The following is a 16,706-nucleotide window of genomic DNA, read 5'->3' on the forward strand; positions in this document are numbered from 1 at the left end:
TGAGCAACCAGCGCCCGGCTCTTCCTCCTCTTCTTTACTTCTTTGCTTCCATGAAAACACATACTCCATCACATGTTCCTGACATGGGGTACTGTGCCACCACCAACCCAAAGCAATGAGGATAAGAAACATGAACTGAAATGTATAAAATCAGAAGCCAAGATTAATCTTTCCTCCTTTTAGGTTAATTTTATAAAGTATTTTGTCATATTAATAGGAGACTGACATAGCATGCTCTCATTTAGTACAAGGGATAAGATTTACTAGAAAATCTGACCAACATCGCCCTAATGAAATGATTGATTAAATTAAAATTATAGTAGGGAAAATGTACTTTAAAATATCAGTTGTACTTCAACAAGAGGCAAAAAACTCATCACTATGATTTGCTATGAAAAGACAGCAGAATTCAATCTGTTCCTCAATGAAATTGACCTATAATTGGCAGTATTGTCAATTTTATAAATTATTTATTAAGACTGAAGAACAAATGCCAACTCAAACTTCGTGATATAAAATTTACTTTGCCCTTGTAAACAACCTTTGAATTCTATCTATATTTGGTCCCTAAGATGACTTGTATTTTATTCTAAGCATATTTTTAATTAACTTTAAGTACGTAATTGGGGGTTGCTGTTTGACCATGCAGTTTATGAATAGTGTTTAGTGAGTTATTTTAGTTTCCTTTTTTCTCTCCTGAGGTATGAACTCTGGGCCTGGGCGCTGCCCCTGAGCTCTTTTGGATGAACACTAGAACTCTATTACTGGAGGAACAGTCGCACTTTCAGATTTTTCTGAGATTTAAGTGGAGATAAGAATCTCATAGACTTTCCTGCCTGGGCTGGCTTCAAACCTCAATCCTCACCGTCCTGATTATTTAGGATTACAGGCATGAGCCACTAGTGCCTGTCTTAATACAATGCTTCCTTTTTTTTTGGCCAGTGCTGGGTCTTGAACTTAGGGTCTTGACAATGGGCAATGTCCTTGGACTTCTTTTCCTCAGGCTAGCACTCTACAATTTGTATCACAGTGCCAATTCCATAATTTTTGTTTATATAGTACTGAGGAATCAAACCGAGGGCTTCACACTACCACTAAGTCTACCACTAAGCCACATTTCCAGCCCAGTATAATACATCTTGATGATAATTTTCCCTCATCCTTCTCAATCCTATCTTATCCCTCAATTTACATAATTTTGTAGAATATTCACTGACTGGCAATATCATATATAGTCACTTAGAGGATATGCCACAGATGATATTTATTGATAGTCTCATTCACCAACATAATAAACTTATGCATTACAGAATTCTGTGATTTTAATTTCTAAATTATCTCTCAGATTCACCCACTACTATTCTAAAATTTTTCCTAAGGTTAATGCAAATGCAATCTGTAATGCAATCTGTAATTCTTCGATAAAGTACAATGATTCATAGAAAGTTAGAGTTGGACTATGAACATCACCTTCAGTTCTAGAACATTTTGTCATCATAACCCTCTCAAAATACTCCAGTATTTATTAGTAGTCACTTCCTGTCATCATTTCAACTTACCATCCATTGACCAACCATTACTTCATAGTCTACCACTGCAGATGTGCCAATTTTAAAAAGCTAATTTAATTAGAAAATGAAGTTTATTTTATCCATTTCTCCCATGTAATATTAGTGTTTCCCAAGTAAGTTCATGTAAATTTTCTCAATTATAGAGCATATTGTTTTGTATGCATGTGTATAATTGTATAATGTCCTCAATTGGCATTTCAATATTTTATTATATATTATTGTAAAAGGTTTTGCTATGTATATTCTTGTACATGTGTCTCATTGGGCATGTGTTGAAATGTATTTTGTATATAAAATTATGATTCAAAATGCTGGATAATAGAGCAACTATATGTGTAATATCTTAAAGATTGGCAGTATGTTTAACAAACTGACTATATCATTTTAAGTGCTAAACACCAATGTATAAGGATTCCAATTTCTACATAGTGGTTGTGCAGTGCTATCTTGTTTCTATTTCCACTAATCTCTATATGTATGCAATATCTAGGTAGGTTATGATCTTTCCATATGTTATTTGGTTGATGATATATTATTACAGAGATATGTATTTGGACTTTTAGATAACTTAGTCAGGGTGGTTAAGTTTTTCATTGGCATTAGTATGCTCTTAATATATTTCTGATTCAAGTCTCTTTAAATAAGTGTATATGTATACATACTATGTGTACGTATGCATATATTCATACTTACATGTGTATATATACAAATAACTATATATGTATACACATAAATGAATATGCAGATGTATATATACATGTATATAGACATATGTGTATATTATTATTTTCATTTGTCCGTAAGCTATCATTTTACTTTATTTGCCAAACATGTCCTTTATTGACTTTAGCAATAAGCAGTCTTAAATATAGGTTCAAGTCTAACATTTTAGTATTATTTTAGACACCAATGGCCTTCTCTTCTAATGAGCCATGAGCCCCGACTGTTGACCATATTTCTTAGTTTGTTTACACAATTACTATAATCATGTATTTTCTCATCTATTATTGTTTCATTTCGCCACAGAATCTGTATTTATCCTTTATGTCATGCTTGAATACCAATGCATTTGGAAGATATTAATTAATTGGTGTATATTAATTTTATGAAGAAATCGTATTGAAATATTTTGCACACTCACATATTGATCAAGGGCCTGATTAACTTGTTTCTGTCTTTCTCTATTCCCATATCCCTTTATTTTTCAATGGTTTTCTGTGAATGTCTTTGTGCTATCTCCACACATCGTCAAAATCTATTTCAGTGTTGTTCACCCACCATCATTGAAAATTATACCATGCTGAATATAAAGACAAAACTCTAAATAAGTAGAGACATATAATTTTTATGGATTGGAGGATGCATATTGTCTCCTCCTTCCTCCCCCATTTTTTTTGGTCATTCTTGGGGCTTAAAATCTGGGCCTGGGTACTGTCCCTCAGCTCTTCACCTCAAAGTGAGTGCTCTACTCCTTGAGCAACTTTGCCACTTCTAGATTTCTCATGGCTAATTGGAGATAATAGTCTCACAGACATTCCCATTCCAGCTGCATTTGAACCACAATCCTCAGATATCAGCCTCCTATGCAGCAAGGATTATAAGCATGAGCTATCAGCGCCCAGCTTCACAATTTTATTTATAAGTTTTTGACAATTTCTTAAAACACCTGACCAACACACTTTGATTCATTGACAAAGGAATATAAACTGGAATATATTTCTCTGTCCAATATTAAATCTATTAGTGTAAAATTGTCATATTTGTAGAGGAAAGATTATATAGCTCAATGGGTCTGTAGGGCACCATATTAGAGCCACATACATATTATCAAGGAATATTTAATAAAAGTGTAAAACCAAACACTTGTGGAATGACATTTTCTTTAATAGTGGTGATAGATTAGACAGTATTGGGGAGAATTAAAAAGTGAATGTTGACTTAAATATAATAATTTCTTCAAATATTCTCTTAAAGCAGGTTTTGAAGGTGGCATATAAAACAAAAAGAGTGATGTAAATATAAAGCAAAGGAAGATGTCTTGACAATTTGGAGATGAAGCATACTTAAATATGGCATTAAAATTATAGGAAAGGAAAACTTGATATAGTAGAACTCAATAAAAGTGTAATATAATTTAGTCTGTAAAAGCTCATATACAAGTAGTGAATAGAAGTTGGGAGCAGGTGGCTCATGTATCACATCCTAGCTACTTGGGAGGCTGTGATTTGAGTATTGCTGTTTGAAGGCAGCCCACAAAATAAAGTTCCTGAGAATCTTATCTCTGCTTAATCAGCAAGAAAGCCAGAACTGAGGCATGACTCAAATGGTAAATTGTTAACAAAATGCAACAAATCTCAGGGACCCTGAGTTCAAACCCCAGGACCATACATACATGTAAAAAAGTAATAGTAGTAATACTAATAGTGATGATGATGATGATGGTGATGATGATGATGATGAAAGGTACCCATAGTCAAGGATAAAATAGTTACAATTCCTGTATCTGAAGCATGCCTCAAACCTAGAGTGTACATAGAACGCTCAAAACCTAATGTTAAAAAAATCAATTAGAAAACATCAAAATACCTCTTGTGAAAAATAAGCACAAGAAAATTATCATCAGTCATCAAATGAATGAACATTAGAACTAACATGACATCATAAAACATATATGAGAATTACTTCTCATAATACAATAATGTCCATACTAAATGTGATCAAGAAACCGAGAAACTGGATGCTGGCAGGAAAACACAAGATATAAATGAATGGGATTACCACTCCATACTTCATAAATGTGTAAAAATAATTATGTAGTAGGTGCCAGTGGTTCATACTTGTAATCCTAGCTACTAAGTATTCGGAGAGCTGAGAATCATGGTTCAAAACCAGCCTAGGCAGGAAAGTCCCTGAGATTCTTATCTCCAATGAGCCAAAAAACTGGCAGTGGCTCAAGTGGTAGAGCACTAGCTTTGAGCTGAACAGTTGAGAGAAAACGTCCAGGCCCAGATCTCAAACCCCACAGCCGCCAAAAGTAAAAATAAACAGGTAAAAATTAATATTTTGACATAAATGTTAAAATATATATTCTAAAACTCTTTAAATCTTCATCAGATATAATAGTTTACATAAATGTAGGGAAGTGTTTTCTGGTCTTAGTCGTCATTGAATCAATTGTGTAAATCACATATTTCTCACTCAATTCATATTTATGTTTATATACTCATATGTCATAAGTATAATTAACTGATAAGTGATAGCCAGTGCTGTTTATGGAATCTCTCTTGGCTTTCTAACATTAACCCTTCTACCCTAAATCTATATGCCCTCCAACCTTGCCAGAGGTTTCATTTACAGTAAAGTTACTCATTTTATTGAAGCAGAAAAGTATAAGCCATGGTCATTGTTTGGAATAACTGTCACATTTACATGCATTTCACTTAGTTTAAGAACCATGCCAGTAATGCCAAAATGTCTTCTGACCTATTCAATCTCGTAAGTGATGAAAATCTTTGTTATACACCTATTTTTTGACTAACATCTTATTCCTTAGGAAGATTTTTTTGTGAAACTCTGTGCTCCTGATTAGAGGATGGAACAAAGGCAATAATGAAAATAGCCAAGGAAAATACTTGAAAACATTTTAAAAAGCAATAACAGACACTCTTGTTTTCACTGGTTTCAATGAAAATGTAAATTAAAGTATCACGTTTTTGTTATCATTTAAACTTCAATTAGCAGTGTAGTAGGGAACAGAAAATTTTGTTTGAAGAAAGCTTGACGTTGAACAATTCAACATAAGCATAATGGATTTATCTTGTTTTTTTTTGTGTAGTTGCCAAAATAATAGAGAGCAATGCCCAAATGCAGGAAAAACTAAGCCAAAGCAATAAACTTTTGCCTATAAAATAATTATGAAGTTCTGACTCTTTCAAAATCAGGCTTGCAAAGAGGAAAAGTGTATTTGCTTTAGTGTGAACAATAAAAAATATAAAAAACCTTTATTAATGTTTTACATATCTTGACTAGGATTTCTCTTGTTGAAGAAGAGGAAAGGTATGAAAAAGATCAAGATTGTTTGACTATTCCCAAAGATCATTCTTATTTATTAGCTATAGCAACACAAGTAGCCTTCGTTACTCTTAGTATCATTCTTTTTTACATTTAGAAGCATTATTTGTTGCTGGGTTATAAGCTGCAAACCCTTAAGTATTAATAAAGAGTCATTTCCTATGAGAGGAAAGTTGCTGTGTAAACAAACCTAAAATATCAAAGACAGAATAGTGGAAACTTTTCTAGCTATATCACAATCTGTAGGTGTAGATTTTGTTTCCCATTTTTCCAAGGGACCCATTTTTGTTATCTTCTTTTTCACCATCTAGTGATCTTATAACATCCTAAACCATTCTGGAATTGTTGTATCGTTAATGGATTCTCTAATTTCTGTTGGAAAGTTAGGAAGGATAGAAAACTGAATTTCTGTTTCTGTTTTACTTCATTTTTTATTACTTTAGAAACTATAACTCAAAATGACATAAATTATCTTTATAATATTAGGAGACAGATTTCATTTCCATATTCTTACCTTAGCTTTCTACATAACTGTAGTACTTATTGATCCCCAAATGTGAAAATAAAGATAGGGAGCTCCTTATTTAGATATTATTTTGAATTTCAAGACTTCATTAATGCAAGGCCTTTAGTAGTATGTACATCATACATGCATACAAAGCCATTGGTAACTTTATCTTATTCTCAGAAACTAGGACATGTGTTGTCTCTGTAGTTGCATCAGTAAAAGGCTGTAGTTGACTTGGTTTACTCTATCAAATCTGTCAAATTTCGACAAGTTAAGTGGCTTGTATAATCCGTATTTATCATTTTAGTTCTAAAGGACAGAAATCTAAAAGAAGTCTCACTAGATTAAAATCGAGCCACCGACAGAGCTGAAATACTTTTCAGATGATTCTAGTGGAAATGGCATTTACTTCCTGTTATGCTTTCCAGAAAGTTAAGAATCTGGGTTGTTGTCTTTTCCTTTATCTTCTAATGTAGCAACTTTACATCTTTCTGAAGGTTCTTACCCTAATCATGCCCCTTTCCCACTACAACTGGGACTTTTAAGTACCCATTTGAATATACTTCCCCCATCTGATAATTATTCAAATTTGGGCTCCTTGGGTAATGAAAGGTGATTATTTTACAAACATAGATAGATAGATAGATAGATAGATAGATAGATAGATAGATAGATAGATAGATAGATAGATAGATAGATAGATAGATAGATAGATAGATAGATAGATAGATGTAAAATGCAAATCTACATTTGAGGAATTAGATATTTGGGGATGATATTTTGGGAAGGTATTTCACTGCCTACCACAATAAGTGTGTAGCATTCTTTCTAATATAAACTGTTATCCTTTCATTAAATTTGAACAACAGATTTCTTCTATGAATTATAACTAAAAAATATTTAGTTCCTGAAAGCAATTAATCTTGGTTAAAACATCCTCATGTACTAGAAGCCCTAAATCCCAGAGAGCAGCTCCTGAAGCAGTGCTGGCACTGGCACTTTTTATACATTCTGTTTAAAATCTTCTCTTTTCAAGAGCATTTGACTGGTATTATTTCGGAATTATGGTTAATATTTATTTGTCAGCTATTTTTAAAGACTATACTACACAATACTGGTTCTCTTTTTCTAACTTTTTGTGTCATCTATTTCTGAAACATAATTATTTGAATTACATGAACTGCTTAGGAAAAATATGTCTCTGTGTGTATGTCACGTTAAAAATGTACCTAAGGGGGCAGGGAGAGATTGGGTTGGTGGGCGGGGGGAGGCAGGGAAGGGATGTGAAGGGTAAACAAAGAAGGAAGCTGCAATGCTTGATAAGAAATGTACTCATTATCTTGCTCATGTAATTGTAACCCCCCTGTACTGTATGTTCACAAAAAATAAAAATTAAAATTAAAAAAATAAAAAAATGTACCTAACAGCTATTTATCTTAAAATCATTTATTTTTCATTATGTTTAGATTCTGATAAAATTTAGCCTCTCAACTCACAAAATGTTAATGCAGTCTTATTTCATGCCTGCCAAAAGCAAACAACAAATTACTATTTATTTAAAAATTATTTTTAAATTTTTTTAAAAATTACTATTTATTTAAAAAACTATTTTAAGAAATTAGCCAAGGCAAATGGTTTATTAGATATTTAGAGTCATGGTCCCACATTATGGTGGAAGCCAGACAAGGAAAAATCATATTTTTATTCTTCTTCGAGCCACTCTGATTTACTTTTAAGTGGAAGCAGAATGTTATGGATGTCAGAGATGACTGTTAGTGGTGCTTTACATAATAATGTCACATGTAACAGCCCTATGAATCCTGCAGGTCTTAACACTGTACTTCATTAGTGATGTCTGGCTTTTCCTGAACAGTTTATTGGAGATCAGAAGCTAAGGAAACTTCCTGCCTCGTTGGGATTTGAACCATAATCTTCAGATCTTAATATTCAGATATTTGGATCTCCTGAATATCTATGATAGATAAAATAATAATAATAATATATAATAAAATAAATATAACAATAAATAATATTTGAAAGTGTTCTGATCTCAAGAATGAAACTTGGGGGAAAATGATGCAGCAAAGTTTATTGTAGTGTTCTTCGCACAATTGGGAGGGCATCACAGCAGAAGTGTAGTATTTTTTCACAATAGTGATAAGCAAGTCATGATGTGAATTTAGGAAATTTTAAGGTGCACTTTACAAATTGGAAACTGTTGTGCTAGGATGACTTTATGGTATAAAATCTTGGGATTGATTGTCATAGAAATAATAGCTTAGTCTGATGAACAAATGTATACTCTTGAGGAATTAATTATTATCGATAGTTCATAGGTTTATCTTCTAACAGAATGTGGCCATTTTTTGTTGACTTTTAAATATGTAACATCCCATTGGAAACTGCATCTATTACAGAATTAAATAAAAGGCAAACAGATACTATTTTAAATGTCTCTGGTATGGCATGTTCAGAATTTGAAAATCAGTATTTAGTAGTCATAGGAATTTTGAAGAACACATATATTTTGTCCTCTTAGCAATTATTCAGTTTTAAAAATTAGTACTTTCCATAGAAGAGAACCGTTTTCTGTTTTAGTATGAGACATTACTAAAATAATGTTTTTTCAAAATAATGGGAAGTATATTCTGAAAATATTGTATAGTTTGATAACATTCAAGTTAATGACCCTCTGATAAAGAAAGGGGTAATTGAATAATATTGACTATACCTATACAGTAAAATTATATTTTATGTAGCTTATATTTTAATTAAATTTTATTTTCAAGGGGATATATAGAAGGGATTGAAGTAATTGTAAGGTAGTGAATATATAACATGAACTTTTTACCCACTCCCTCATTTTCCTTACTGTTTTCTTTCACCCCAGTACCCCTCACAAGTTGTAATGTAAATTTCCAACATTTTGTTTTGTGAGTATTGCTATTGCATTGGTTTGCCCTTTGACCTTTGTCTCGCCATTTTATTGTTCCTCTTCCCTTGCCAAATTAAGATATATATATATATATATATATACAATGACACATGATACTGAAAACAAATACAGCAGGGAACAAGTCATAGGAGAAAACACAAAAGAAAAAAGAAATCACATAGTACATTAAAAACAACAACCACAAAGAAAAACCTCTGTTTCCATATGTAGGAGTTCATTTTGCTCAGCATCATCTTACACATAGCTATTGGACCATTGTGCTCATCTGCTAGGACAATCCTAGATATTCCTACTTATTACAAATGAGGGAAACCATGGAATCTATTTCTTTGTGTCTTGTGTATTTTACTTAGTAGGATTTTCCCAAGTCTTTCCATTTCCTTATGAATTGGCAGCATATAATTCCACCGCATATATATATATATATATATATATATATATATATATATATATATATACCACATTTTGTCAATTCGTTCATCTACTGAGTGGCACATTGGTTTGAAACATGACTGCATGTATGTATCACGTAGGGCCATTCAAAAATGACAGATGCCACTTCCCCAGACATTCTAAAATCATGATTTCTATATAAGATAGGATTTCATGGTGGTACAAGTGTTGAGATGTGTGGATCAGCCTAATGTAAAACTTGCACTGAATTAGGCAGGAAGGTATCCAATATCATATAGGATAAGAATGGTAGTGACAAAATATTCCCTTGAGAAAGATACAGGAGGTTGCCAGAAGTATGAAGCAGTTCAGATAATTTTGAAGGAATTAGAAATGCAAGCGCAAGTATGTCTCTTTAAATAAAAAATTATGTAAGTGGAAGGGCAAAAGAAGCGGAAGAGAAGAAACAACTGACCGCAGATCATTGTCCCAAGTATAAAAGGACATAATATATAACTTCCAAGTTAAAAAGAGACCAATATAATATATCCCACTTAATTTAGGTTTTTTTTTTTCCAGGGCTGAGGACTGAACCCAGGGCCTTGCGCGTGCCAGAAGGGCACCCTTCTGCTGGGATAAACCCCCAGCCCCAGTCCCACTTAATTAAGGTACTTGCAAAATGTTTACTTGGCTTTTTCCTAGTTTAATGCTCCAAAATAAATGAAAACGTACTTCAACCTGAACACTAACTCTGATGAGCCCTCTTTGTCTCACTTTGCACTTGGAAGATAATCCCTAAGTTGATTATGTTGTAGCTGATTAGAGTCAGACTAAGGGGCTTCTACTTGTACAATTATCCCAGAATAGTTTAAAGCAGCTTCCCCCGAAGATATCCAATTACATTGTCTGAAGCTATACTTTGAACACACCCTCACACTTGAACACATAATTTCAAATTACACTTCAGCATTTCCGTGGCACATTCTACTTTGTGCCTCTGTCTTTTTGCACATTCCTTTTGAGTTCATAGTTGCTCTATTTCCATTTCATCTGTAAAAGCTGCTAAGAACATTGTTCAACTACCACTTTTTGTTTGGTACTTTGTCCATGTTAAGTAATAGGGTAGTACTCACTCTCTGAGGAGAAAAGTTCCACAATATAAGATTATACCCACATTAGAGGATGTAGAATTTAAAGCATTTTGAGCCAAAGAGTGAATTAGAATTGAAAGGCTTCTTAGGGACATTTTCTTGGAGCTCATTAGTTTACCCAGGAGAAATATAAATATCCATAAAATCTGGAGCTAATTAGTAAGTACCCAAATTAACACTAGATCTTAGACGTTGTGTTAAAACAAGTCACCATTGTATTGTTGTTACATCAGAATCCTTCCCTACTTGCAAATGGGTATAAGAAAATGAAAGAAAGGCATTAAAGCAAAATGTCTTATCTCTATAGGCATTTAATCCTAGTGGTGAGAGTAATGTCTGAACTCTTCCATTCAATAAAAGCTTGAAGTTTATAAGAGTAATTGCTACATACAAGAATTTGTGGCAGGTTCAGAGTATATGGCAGTTATGATGTGTCAACGGATTTTGAGGCATTTTATATTCTAAAGAGGAATCAATTCCAGGAGTCTTCAATCACATCAGCAAAGCTGCATGTTCAACCTAATACTTGGTTTTACTTTTCCTACATTTATAATGAATAGGCTGATAAAATATCCAAATATATCTAAAGATATTTCAATAAAATCTCAAACTGTTGTGGATACATGGGTCACTAATTGGAACTGTAGGACAAATTAAGCTTGTCTGTGCTGTAGTTCAATCTCTGATCTGCTGGCTGAACAAAGTCTTCAAAAATATTCACAGAATACCTCTAAGTAAAGTTCATGAGAGTTATATCTGTATAATTTTGCTAAGGTCAGGATAAAAGCATTTGTTCCCAGCATTTAAAATCAACAGGATCTGTTGAATTCATGGATCCAGAATTTTATGGCTCAAAATTTTATCAATATGACTTTCAACAAAACACTATTATTTATAAACTTGTCTATATCCTTTTACTATTCAAATCCACATAGCATATTTCCTTCAATATCTTCCTGAAAATTCTTTCCTTCCTTTACTTCGGAAAATCTGTGTTTATTACTTTTTTGGTTCCTTGTTTTTCTCTTTGTTCCAGTCTTGTCCACACTGGTGCTCACATTGCTAACATTTGTGTGAGAACTTTTCTTTTCCTCTTCCCTTTCAATAATACCCCCCCAATTTTATTATCCTTTTTTATATCCATGGTCTTGGATATTTTGATGATGTCTAAACAGACCTATCTTTGCATCTGTTTAATATGAACTTTAGAACTATCAGAGAGTTTTATCCCCTAAATCCATCATTTCCACCTGTGGTCCTTATTACTAAGAATATCACTAATACAGTTGCTAGCCAGACCTGTGGAAGGACCTTAGATTTCTTCTTACCTCTCTACTCCCTCCCATTAGATAAGATGAATGATCAAGATTTTCTCAGGTTTTGTCACTAATATGATTTCTATGTACTCCTTTTCATGCCCCTGACACCAGCCTGTTTAATTTACTCATCACTGTCACCTAGTCCTAAAACAGCCATTTCCAAAGTATGCTTTTGCCCCATAGTCTTTTCATATTGGTTCTCTCCATCAGCAAATTACTCTTTGTAAGCACACAGAGTGAAGACTTCAGACAAAAATTCTGCTATCTTTCTTTGCTCACTACATTGACTGTTGGCCTTACATTTCCCATCTCTAAATGGATGTAATCTACCAGAAATAATGAAGAATATATTTGTTGACTTCTAGAGCAAGAAAAGAGAAGAGTGAAGAGACCTTACATTTTCCAACTTATCTTACAAATAAGGAAAGAATCAAATTCAGTTTGTTGGTATAAAGTCACAAATTGTTTCATGCAGAAATAAAAATAAATTTTACCTCCTTGCTCTAAGGCCTAAGTCCTTTAAGGTAACTACAGATATGTAAGTAGTATTATGTAAATATTGTCATGTGTTACAGCTGTATTGAAGAACATACTCTTAATATATTACTGGAAAACACTGGTTATTGAATAGTATGTATATGAGAGCCATGGCTTTCATGTTATTTGAACTAATCACACTAAGTTGAAAAGTACATCTTATTCCATCAAAATGTGGAAATTAATGATTTTATTTATAAGAAAACAATACCGCCAAGAATAGTGAGAATACATGAAAGAGACTCTAGGAATTACATTAGGGTTTTTACTGTCTCTACCTGTTTATGTGATTACATTTCTTGATATTGTAACTCTCGTCTTGTTATTCTTATTGTATGTAATCCAAAGCTGTTGATTACAATGTATTCAATGTGGGAAATCTAGCTTCAAAATTGTGTAAAGTTTTTTTTTTTCCTTTTGAATCACAACATGGTCATTATCAGGGTACACTGTGGTCCTCCTCCTCATCATCAAAATTAATATTAGCATCATAATTGCTAACTATTGAAGTCTGATATGTATCTATGATTTTGCAATTATTTTCTGTTGATTAATAATTTTAATGTTACCACTGTGCATACATCCATATTAAAATTTTGATCAAATAAAGAAGCAAAAAAAACTAAGCCAAAACAGGTAACTTGACTATGTGCTTATAACAAATTATGGAATAGAATTTTGAAGTATTGCAAATTCCTAACCAGTATGAATTCACTTCCTCTCTCCCCACCACTAGACACAAATATTTAAGAGTTTGAACAGAATCATTTCAAGTAATATACTGTAAATGTTACTACAATATCAATCTAAAATACCCTTGAAAGTAATAAACTCTACTTTCTATTGAAGGTTAGTCATTCTATTCTAGGAAACTTTTGGAAAAATATACTGTATATCTTTGAAATGAAAAAAGGTCAAAAAAGAGCATAAAGTTTTACAAGGTGTCTATCTTCAGAAATATATACATATATATATGTATATATATATATTTGTGTGTGTGTGTGTGTGTGAATAGAAAGACATACATTTTTAGAGATTATTTGTCATCAGAAATATATACATATGTCTACATTTATGTGTCAAATGATATACATTATAATGAAACAAACATTTTAAAACATATTTAAAATTAAAAAATACATCAAACCAAGTGCCACTGACTCACGCCTATAAATGGAGCTATTCTGGGTAATGAGATCTTAGATTTGATTTTGAAACTAGCCCAGACAGAAAAGTACTTGTTAGATTCTTATCTCCAATTAGCCACTATAAACAGAAATTAGCTCTGTGCCTCAAGTTGTAGAGTGCTGGCATTGAGCATAAAAAGGCTTAAGGACAATGCACAGGCCTTGTAAACAACAACAACAACAACAGCAACAAAATATATTACCTTAATTTCTCAAAAGCATCTTTTAAGTGCTGTGAACATTTCTTAGAAACATGAATACATGCCCCTGCAAAATGTTAAGTAAAAGTATAGAATATTTACATCTATGTTAAATACATGACTATTTAGATTGTTTAAGATATTTAGGTAATGATTAGGAATTAAAAATAATGATAACATATCAAGACTGGTGTTTTATTCTATTTTACGATAGTAATAAAATAATATTTGTTATGATTATGTAAAATTACTCTTGTTTGGTATTTGAATTATAATAAATGTTAAACATTTTTAAATGATTTCCATAGGAAAGAATCATTTTTAATGGTATCAATTCTTTTGTAATTTCAAAACTATTAAGAAATTTATTCCAAGTCTGGTTACTCTAAGACTGTATTTGTTTTCTTATTCTAGTTTTCATATGTTGGTAGAAATTAAAATTCCAAAAATTCAGTGGATGTTGGCATTCAGGAACATCTTCATAGATACTAATATTAGAGCCCCATAAATGGAATTGCTTTATTTCATTTGTTATTTTCACAAATAAATCAAGATTATTGTGTATTTTGTTTCTTTTCATTGCTATTGGCTCTTATCCTGAGAATACTTTTTTTCCTAGCAAAGTAGAAAAAAACAATTTTATTGAGCAAGTAACATATGGCTTTCATAAATCCCAGGTGTACGGATTTGGGTCTTCTGTCATTTGCTAAACGTTTCTTCCCGAAAAGGTTATCAATTACTTATAAGTCATGCATAATCCCTAGCTATTCCAGTTATCACATACACTTTTTGATTGAGTTATCTCTGTAAAACTAAAATAAACAGACCAAAAAACTCAAAATAAACAGAAATCAAATCTTTGTTCTAAAAGCTGTAGTTTACAAATAGATTTAGCCAACACCGAAAACATCTTTTTAGGTATTCTTCAATTTGTGTGAAGTATCTTTAACAATAGTTTTTTTTTTTTTTTTGCTAACATGTAATTCACATGCCATATATTATCTCCTTCTACAGTATACAATTTAGTGCTTTGAAAGTGAATTGTACCATCATGGATTTTCCAAGCCTAATTTTCCCTTGCATTTCTTCAAATAGAAATGGTGTGAATTTTAGAACAGACATTAAAATAGATATAAAATTCACTTACAATAATTTGTCCAGCATACATCCTCTATTGTGTGTCTTATCAAAATTAGTTTTGGGGGATTATTTCCAAGGTCTCACACAGACTATTCAAGTGCACTGTCAGTGAACTACATTCTATGTCCAAATAAGTTTATTAATTCTCTTTAATACATACATAGAAGTGTAATGGCTGAATCATATACAATTCTCTTTGACTTTTTGAAGACTTGAAAACTTGCTTGTTAAAATGATTGCAGTATTATACAAATCAATCTACTATGTGGAGTATATCAATTTCTCCACAAATGCATTACTATATTTTGCGTCATCTTTTTATATTATGGTCATACTAGTGAGTTTTCATTTTATTTTTTTCTTAGAAACTAAAGAGGAGCTTATTTCATATGCTCCTCCTATTGACTATTAATTTACATATGTTCTTTAAAGAAATATCCTGTTTGGGGAAAAAAATATATAGAATTAGAAGGTATAAAAGTACTTAAGACTCAGTATCATTGTAGCATTAACATTGTACCATTAACAAATATGTGCCCTCTATCTGTTGGGTATGTTTTCACTTCTTTCATAGAATTATAAAAGGTAATCAGTTGATATTAACCAGTACATTCTTCTTTTCTTTAGCCACTAATTCTTTCCATGCCAAATTTTTAGAAACCTTTACTCATCCAATGTCATGAATTTTTACATTTATGTTTTATAGGTTTTTATATCTCACATTTAGTTTGATAATCATATTTTATTTTAAAATTTTGTACAAGGTTTGAGGAAGTAGTCTAAGCTCATTCTTTAAATCTAAAGAGGCAATAGTGCCAATACACCCATTTAAGATTCTATTTTTATTTAATAAAGTCATGGCATCCTCTTCAAAATCTGTTGACAATAAAACTAAGAATTTATTTTTGATAAATCTGTTACATTCTTCTATGTGTCTGTTCTTATAATAGACTACACATGGTAATAAGATTCAAATCTAGTATGAGGGCTCAAGCTACAGCATTTTACAAAATTGTTCTGACTGACCTGTATTCCTTGAATTTACATACAAGTTTATTGAGCAGGTGGACCACTATATAACAGAGTTATCTAGATGTTTGATAGTCACTCATATTTGGCACTTTGTGAAAACACACGATCCCAGATATTACATATAGTAAAATGTCTTAAGAGAATGCTTGAAACAATTAAAATTAATTTAGGAATGAGTTAAAATTTAGATAACACTCTAGCACAATAAACCTGAATGATGACTTGAGCTGTACTGCAGAGGAGAGTGAGAGGGGATAGAATAGAATGATGGACCACATACGAGCTGTATGTCATTGGTTTTGTGTATATCATTGGTTTTGTGTTTCAAAAAACAGAAAGTCTTCAGAGAAGAGGAGGAGGAAAATAATTAAAGTGTCCTGAATCAAGTTTCATTTTAATCCACCTAATAGTGTGGACTGAGTCAGAGAAGATGGGAAAAAATACAATAGAAAATAGTGCATTGTATAGACTTGTTACAATGTAAAGAAATTGCAATAAGAATGTGATAATTAATTACCAAAGAAATAAGAGAAAGAATAGGTAAAATCTAAAGGCAAAAAGAATGAAGAGAGAAAAGAAGCAAAGTAAAACCTTTATCAATAAACGCAAGAGTTTGGAAGTGGAAATATTCTAAGTAACAA

Source organism: Dipodomys spectabilis, unplaced genomic scaffold (genome assembly GCF_019054845.1).
Source record: "Dipodomys spectabilis isolate Male_0828 unplaced genomic scaffold, ASM1905484v1 ptg000232l, whole genome shotgun sequence".
Lineage (NCBI taxonomy): Eukaryota > Metazoa > Chordata > Mammalia > Rodentia > Heteromyidae > Dipodomys > Dipodomys spectabilis.